This window comes from Perna viridis, chromosome 14 (assembly GCF_037379345.1).
Source record: "Perna viridis isolate PV_CMFRI_1.1 ecotype Kerala chromosome 14, ASM3737934v1, whole genome shotgun sequence".
NCBI classification, from domain to species: Eukaryota; Metazoa; Mollusca; class Bivalvia; order Mytilida; family Mytilidae; genus Perna; species Perna viridis.
Genome location: NC_142458.1, coordinates 26593117 through 26601547, shown reverse-complemented (window position 1 = coordinate 26601547; position 8431 = coordinate 26593117). Strand labels below are relative to the sequence as shown.

At 35.8% G+C, this 8431-nt stretch overlaps 2 pseudogenes across 1 annotated transcript; both read right to left on the bottom strand.

Moving 5' to 3' along the window:
- Positions 1-2438: 2438 nt before the first annotated feature.
- On the bottom strand, positions 2439-3024 carry LOC148598809 (uncharacterized; annotated as a pseudogene).
- Positions 3022-7437, bottom strand: LOC148598808 (uncharacterized; annotated as a pseudogene). The gene is made up of 3 exons (XR_015918699.1): positions 7335-7437; positions 6462-6976; positions 3022-4099 (listed from the first exon to the last, which is right to left on the bottom strand). The product of XR_015918699.1 is annotated as an uncharacterized LOC148598808 (transcript).
- Between the last annotated feature and the right edge of the window lie 994 nt (positions 7438-8431).

The window sequence follows — 8431 nt, the reverse complement described above, 5'->3', positions numbered from 1 at the left end:
GTTAGACAGAAGTTCGTCCCAATCAACATTATCAAATTGTGACGAAAAATGTTCTAAATTAATGTTATCATATTGCCAAATTTCTCTTTTGAATGATTTTTGTTCATATCTTGGACATTTTAGAAATATTATTAGGGCATCATGATCACTTATTTCTGATGGTACTTTAAGTACATCTGTTAATGAATATTGAATTGTATCACTTATTAATATTGGGTCTAGCAGTGTGCTACTGTGATCAGTCACCCTTGTCGGTTTATCAATTACATTTTGTAAATTGAAGAGATTCATTGTGTCATATCATCTATTACTGTGGAGCCTGAATAACAGATTAATACGTGTATGATGTTGCCTTACGTTTATGTCATTCATATATTTAATCTAATGATGTCAGCCTAAGTTAGGCATCTTAAAATTATATCTATCTATATTCGACGTCACATACAGCACATTTTAAAATTAAAGCTCTACTTTTTAAACCGTCGGGACTTACCGCTAGACTTGTCTCTCTTTTATTTAATCTGAAGATAGTTCGCATATATGCATGACGTGTTAATACCAACGAGTATTTTTATTCAAATTTTAACAGTATCTTATTTATATGACGCCAAGTATGAATTTTCGCAGAAGTCGATATATTTTTTAATGATTGTACACTTAATCTCTACATTTCAATTTAGATAAATCGCCTTATCTGAAATAAAATGGTATTTTAACTATGTTATATTAACATAAAAAATATTAAATACCTCTAAAGTGTCATCAGTTTCTTTATTGCGGCTTAATTTATGTCAGAATCTTCCTCAGTAGAAGTATGATTTTAACAATATAAGTCAGATTGCATATGTGTTTTTTGTAATAAAATTTCAATTAAATATGTCAATTTATTTAATGTAAGATACATGTATTACAGTTAAAACGTTCTTATCAACATGAGATAAGTCAATATACACCAGAAATAATTGTAATTTATGACCCTTATACACGTCCATATTTTTGTATTCAGTTTGAATAATTAATGTTTCTATTTTGATAAACGTCTGAAGATTATCCTGACAATTGTAAGGTTTACACGTTGTACAATTGACGTTTACAATCGGAACGTTAAGAGCTTTTGGATGGTGTATTGCCAATTCAATTTTACTTATAACAGACGCACTGTACCTTTTACATTTTATATGGGGCTGTATCGGGTAAACTCCTTTTTTCATACCTTCAATGTTTACATGTCGCGAGTATCTGACCTGATGTTATGGGGGTCTGTTGGGTAAACCATTGACGAATTTTAATTTTCTCTCCTTATTTTCATTTGTCGTCTGTTTTCTGTGGCCTTTTTTGGTTTAAATTTGAGACTTGTGTGATCGTTTAATATTTGTTGTTTGGTTTTCTACACGGATTTTGGACTTTTAACTCCTTTAGTATGTTTTAAAGTCACTTACACCCAAACCTGCATTGAACGTGCTACGAGGCTCTACCAGGTAAACGCTTGTGAAAGTGTTAATGTTTGATATACTATCGCTAACGGTTTTTGTACCACCCCCCTTTTGTAAGGAGGGAGCCCCTTTCTCTTTTCTTTAGTGTAGTTGTATTATACATCTAGATATACCTATTTTTATCAGCAAACCCAAAGCAGTATCTGACACAATACAAATGAAATATATGGGGGGGGGTGTGGTGAGTTTCATTAAAACTTCTCTAACAATTTTCCCGTCTTTTCTGTCCCAAGTTGAACGCTGAAAGAACGCTCTCGTCGAAATTGACGTCACAATTCTATAGGCAATCTTATTACCATATGCATGACAAATAACCTGAAGCACAACTACGGACGGATGAAGTATTCCCCTTGAATAACCGAATTTATGTAGAATTACATAAATTCTACTATTCAAGATGGCTAGTAAAACTTAAGATTGATTGGCAGTATTGGCCACCGCTTTATTATTATTATTATTGAAACCAAAGTACATAATATACACAGATAATAGATTTGTTCAACTTTAACTAGCACATATACTATGTAGATAACTATATTATAATATTGAAATAAATGTCAACTCTACATAGACAATTAACTCATTTTTTGGTTACCTCATCGCTATGGCAACTTACAGATGCTAACTAGATAAAGATAGACATATATAATCCTGGGATACAGCGATCTATGAACTTTACTGATAGATCCTGGGATACAGCGATCCATAAAATGTACTTTATCAATACAACTAAAGATGAACTGTAACTATAACTTATCACACGCAGCGAAGTTGCCATATTGATCCAGCATAGATCAAATCTAATGTTAAGTATGCTGGATCAACCGCCACTAAAGTGGGTGGTGAAGCTGCCAGAGCACTGTGGACCAATTACTGTCATGGGGAACGGGGAGTAAATCAATGCCTCTGCACATTAGCCCTTGTATCCGGGTATGTAGACATATTTTAAGAAATGAACGTTTCTAGAGCACCTTGCATATTATTAAGAAATATATCATTACCAAGATCCGTCAAATGAACACCGTCATCCTTTAGAAAAACATCTGAGGGTAAAATATCTGGATATTTTATACAGCGCCCCCTTTTTTGATAACAAATGCCGAAATAGCGCTGTTAGTTTTGCATTTCAACATGAACTCACAGCTATCCGAGTACCGCCAAGTTTTTCTAGGTCCAGATTTTACATTATAAGTGCGTTATTATAGTGCTCGGTAAATAGGTTTGTATTCTCTTTAAAATATTTTTGATATTATTTCTCAAAAAAACAACTTTTATCCTCCCCAAATCATTACCTGCTACATGAATTACTATGTAATTCAGGGGTTCCTCATATTTTAGCATGTTTTTTTATAGTTGGTTCCAGATCCTTTAACACCATCCCGCTATACCCTTGCCACTATAGATGAACTCCTATGCGTTGCAGTCCCAAATGAACACCACCCGTTCTACTTCTGGCATGCACAATGGCATTTCGTACCAACGACGAACCTACTATCCATATTGAAAAACCTTTCCCTGAAAGTTTAAGTATTTAGGCATTTACAATATTATAAAATTAACGGCGTATGGTCAACTTAATCATTACCCTACTATTTAAATAAGTAGTACTGAAAATTACAAATTAGGAATTCAAAACTGGGGGATTCTAATGTAACCCTTGAAAGCATCTGATTTCCAACGTCCCAGTTCTTTAATTTGTTCCTCCGAATAACCAAGCATTACTGCAAACGTTGCCCCTCCAATACGAAAGGAATGTGTTCCGTGAACTGATTGATCAATGTCAATATAGCAAAGAGCTTTTTTAGTACCCTCGAAAACTGATATCTTGTTACTGGTGAACCATCAAAGTGACAAAATAACAGCTCACTTAACGGGAAGCGATTCTTTAAATATTTTCTCAAAAGTTTAACAGGACAAACATGATCACTTGCTTGTTTATTGACCACGATAGATACCTTATAGATAACTGATCACTCTTTGAAGAAGCTAGATATATACGGATATCAAGATCCGTAATATCAATATTCTCAAATTTTATAGCATGATTACCTTCGCTGGGCCCTATCTTTTTTGACGCAACAGTCATGTCACCAACACGCAAAAATACAAAACAATCCAAGAGAAAATGCACTAGAAAATAAACATGCTTCATAATCTGATACGCACAAAGAGGGCAAAATCTTTATAACTCTTACCAACAGCTCATAGGTAATTGGGAATCTACTATCTGGCGATTTTGGCCTCATCATCACCATAAGCATCTTTCTCACGACAAAATATTGAGAAAAATCTTCAAAATTATTTATCTTATGATAAAAACTTACAGCCGAAAGGTAACATTTCATCGTAGATGGCGCCATGCTAATACAAGATAAATACGCAATGAACTGTATAATGTGGCTCAAAGGATATAGAAAATTTTGTTCTAAACCAAATTTATGCCTAAATTTACTAAATACATTTATTGCCTGATTATACGTTTGCACTGTGCTCGGAGCAAGTGAACAGTTAATTAATCTATGTTTCAAGTTCGATATCAACGCTACGAACTCCTCCGGATTCTTTTCTGGAAGCAATCTGGCTTCTGGATCCAGTTCTCTGAATCTCTGCAATTGAAATCGAGAAATCGAATCAGCAATTTCATTTTTTACACGATCGATATGTTTTGCTTTGAATTGTATATTATGCTGCATTGTCAAAAGCACAAGGGGACGGATAAGCGCCATTACACGTTTTGACTTGGCGGTTTTTTATTAACAATATTAACCAATGACAAATTATCATTACGGAATAAAATTTTCTTATTTTCAAATTCAGACGCCCAAATACAAATAGCCAGTAAAATTGGCACTAATTCCAAAAACGTTATGTTCCTCATGACCGGCATCTCAGGCCATGCTTCCGGCCACCTAAATTGTGCCCATTCCCCATTGCAATAAGCACCGCAGCCCAATTCTGAATAACCACAGCTGTCCGTATATAAATGTAATGTTTCATTTGTTATCCAGTAATTATCTGACAAATAACAGCTGCCATTGAAATGTTTCAGAAAGACAAGCCAAACTTGTACATCCTCTCTGAGGTCATTATTAATTCTGATTGAGTAATATGGCTTTTTATTCTTTACAGACCCAAGTACATCATAAAATCTGCGTGGAAAAGCTCTCGACGATGTAATTGCCCTGGAACAAAACGCCATGAGGCCAACGACTGACTCTAGATCTCTATACTTTATTCTATTTTTGATCAAAATCGGCTCAAGTAATGACTTAAGCTTCGTTAACTTGTCCATGGGTATTTTTACTACCATTTCAATAGTGTCAATTTCTAACCCCAAGAATGTCAATGTTGTCACGGGTCCAACTGATTTTTCTGAAGCAATAGGCACCCCAACTCCGTACAAATTTCCGAAAATGTATCTAAAAGCATTTTACAAACCGGAGACTTATCAGGACCTGCAAACAAGAAATCGTCTAAATAATGAACAAGAGAATCTATTCCACAGCGCTTTACTACCATCCAATGTAAAAAAATTGAAAATTTAGTAAACAAACTACATGAAATTGCACATCCCATTGGGAGATTTTTGTCCACATAAAATTGGTCATCAAAGTATATTCCTAGTAAGTTAAAGTCAGACGGGTGAACTGGGAGCAAACGAAAAGCGGACTTCACGTCGCGGACTCCGAGAAATGCCCCATTTCCGAGTGAACTTATCATTTGTGTAACCTCATCAAACGATGCGTACTCAACGGAACAATCGCCCGGGTCAATGAAACTATTCACCGCTCCCCCTTGTGGATATGACAACTGATATATTAATCTAAATCCATGCTTCTTCGGCACAAGACCAATTGGGGAAATCGGCTTGTCAGAAAATGGTCCAGCCATCCTACCGGCTTGCACCTCATTGTTTAATTTACTCAATGTTTCGCTTTTATTACTAATGGCAGATAATAAATTTTTTGAAATAAATGAAATTCTTGGACCTGAATATTTTAAATGAAAACTACAAGAAAACCCTTCAATTAACTCTTTTGCCACAGCACCGTCTGGGTACCCTTCAAGCATATTTTTCAAAACAGGAATTTTAATAGGACTTTTGCCGAGCTGCCATAGTTCTGACATTTGGTCGCGGTCTGGCTTGAGTGTATTGTGCAATATTTCCTTGGGAAAATCTAATTCTTGTTTCAGGTTGCCGTTGGCGAAACCCAATTTGGGACCCTGGTGCGTATTGATCTCTGGGGGTCCGAAACTGAAACTGAGGCACTGTTCTATGATTAAAATAACCCAAATTAGGCCTTTCGATTGCAAATTGTCTACTACAACTTATAATTGGATTCACTCTATTGCATCTTAAACATGAATGGCTGTAAAAACCAGAAAATCTATCACATATGCCTTCATAATTATAACTGTAACATTTCAGTATTCCCAATGTGCTATTGCTACATGTCGGTACATTCATTGAACAAGTGGGTACAGTTAGAATAGGCTGCATGTAAATTACCCAAAGTTCAGTGTCCATCTTACTCCATGAACTAGATGGATCTAGAGGTTTTTTTCAGCCTGAACTGTTCATCATAGTGCTTCCAGCCCAACCCTTGATTTCTTTTTGCCTCAAGGCGTATTGTGTGCATGTACTTTAATAGCTCTAAAAACGGTGCATATGTACCGAGCAGTAAATGTGCATAAAAGTGATAAAAGCATCTGTCCATGTTTCTATATTGGAAATTTTTTACTCTTGTGATACCGGTTGTAACATTAATTCCCCTTGTTCCCATATTAATTTTTGTTTCCCATGGTTTGTATTTACTGAATTGTGAAGTAATACAGCCAAGTCAATAAATTCCCCTTTCACTATTTTTTCTTATACTGAATGGGATACATTTATTCCCAAATTCTCAGTGACACTCATAACTTTGTCAGGAATAAATAAATTATCATTTACTGCTGATGATACAGTACCTGTATGTGTAACACTGAAGGCAGCAGGAGAGCAGGAGATGCTGTGTACTGTACTCCGGTAGCTTGAGGGGGTGCTGTGTGCTGTATTCCGGCAGCCTGCAGGGGTGCTGTCACTGCTGTGTACTGGATTCCGGTAGACTGAGGTGCTGTGTACTGTATCCCGGCAGTCTGGGTTGTATTGTACTGTAGTCCGGTAGTACTTGATGTTTCTGTTGCCAAACCTCCTGAAGTCGTACTTTGTTCAAATTGCCCAGAAAGTGACATGTCAGGGATGCGAACTATATTGTTTTCAGTTGAACTGTAAGTGTTACTTTGTAATTGGCCTAAATTTGGCGGAAATGTCACTGTTGAGGTAGCTGTGGATACATTCAGAGTTCTAGGTTCTGAAATCTGAGCTGGCCGTGAAATCCTAAAGCATGTCCTGGCCACAGACCTTCCTTGTGATGTCACCGGGGTCCAGCTGACGCCCGTCCTGACTGAAGCGGTTCTTTTCCTAGTACTTCTCAACATACTGGCTGAAACTCCATGATAATAATAATAATGTACAATTATATTTATAATAATTTTACAATTCTACACAATAAAACAGTTTTACACCATGTAACAAAAAAATTGTAATATTCCTACTGCTGAATGAAACATGAAGCTGTGACCGTATAATGGTACGTTATTATTATTTTTTTAGTGACCCATCGTGTGTGTGTGTTTGTTTGTGTGTGTGTCTGTGGTTTTGAATTGCAAAGAATTAAAACATTTATATTATACCTCCGTTTCAACCACGTTGAGACCATGCGGTTTCCAAGCTCACAATACTTTGTTCTACTTTGCCTGTATATCAAATCGAAATTATCAATACCCAATGAATTACTTTACCTATACCCTCATATAGACCAATTTAACATCAAATCTACAGCAAAGATTTTCTTTCTTTTCATTAAAACTTCTTTAACAAATTTTCCGTCTTTTCTGTCCCAAGTTGAACGCTGAAAGAACGCTCACGTCGAAATTGACGTCACATTTCTATAGGCAATCTTATTACCATATGCATGACAAATAACCTGAAACACAACTACGGACGGATGAAGTATTCCCCTTGAATAACCGAATTTATGTAGAATTACATAAATTCCATTATCTATTTTATTTATAATTTCATCGTCCTACTTTCTCGATGTCATTCCAAGACACATCTGGGCACCCATAATCGGAAGTGAACCACCGACCCTTTGGACTTCAACCATTCTAACAGTAGAGGTGTATATTTTCATGATAATATGTTGCATGTCTAGATAAGCATACTATGATTTAGTCATTGTACCGTTAGTCTTATATCCAGACGTTTATCTTTATTATGATTTTAAGTGGTTTTCTGTAGGAAAGGTGATGAAGTACAGTATCATGTTACCCATGTACAATGTTGTTTTAAGTAGTTGTCAAAGTTTTTGATTTATTGGAAATTGGGGCTAAGTTGGTATTATATTGGTGCTTAATTTAGGTCAGTTATGTAAGTTATGATAACTAAAATAGTTGGTCCATATGTGGTGTAAAGCAGTATATAAGGGCTTTGATTTTCAGTTTTTAAAAAAAGAGAAGAAAAGAGAGAGAGAGAGAGAGAGAGAGAGAGAGAGAGAGAGAGAGAGAGGAGGAGGAGGAGAAGGATTGCAGATTTTATGTTTAGGAATATACGGTTGCAGACTGAATGTAAGATTGGAATTTAATTTTTATGTGGTTAAGGGATGTGTTTTTCGAGACAAGTGATGCAGGAGGAACATTATTTTTGAGAGTTGTAACTTGCCGTAACTGGAAGTTAACTCGTTGTTGTTGATGATGTTTCTTTGACGTTTTGACGTATACTTGCCTTAACAAGAAGTATTTGTATTCCGGACAATATGTTCCGAGGTTCCGGACAATGGTCCGAGGTTATTGTGAATTATTGACGTTAGTATAACTTGCCTTAACAGGAAGTTATC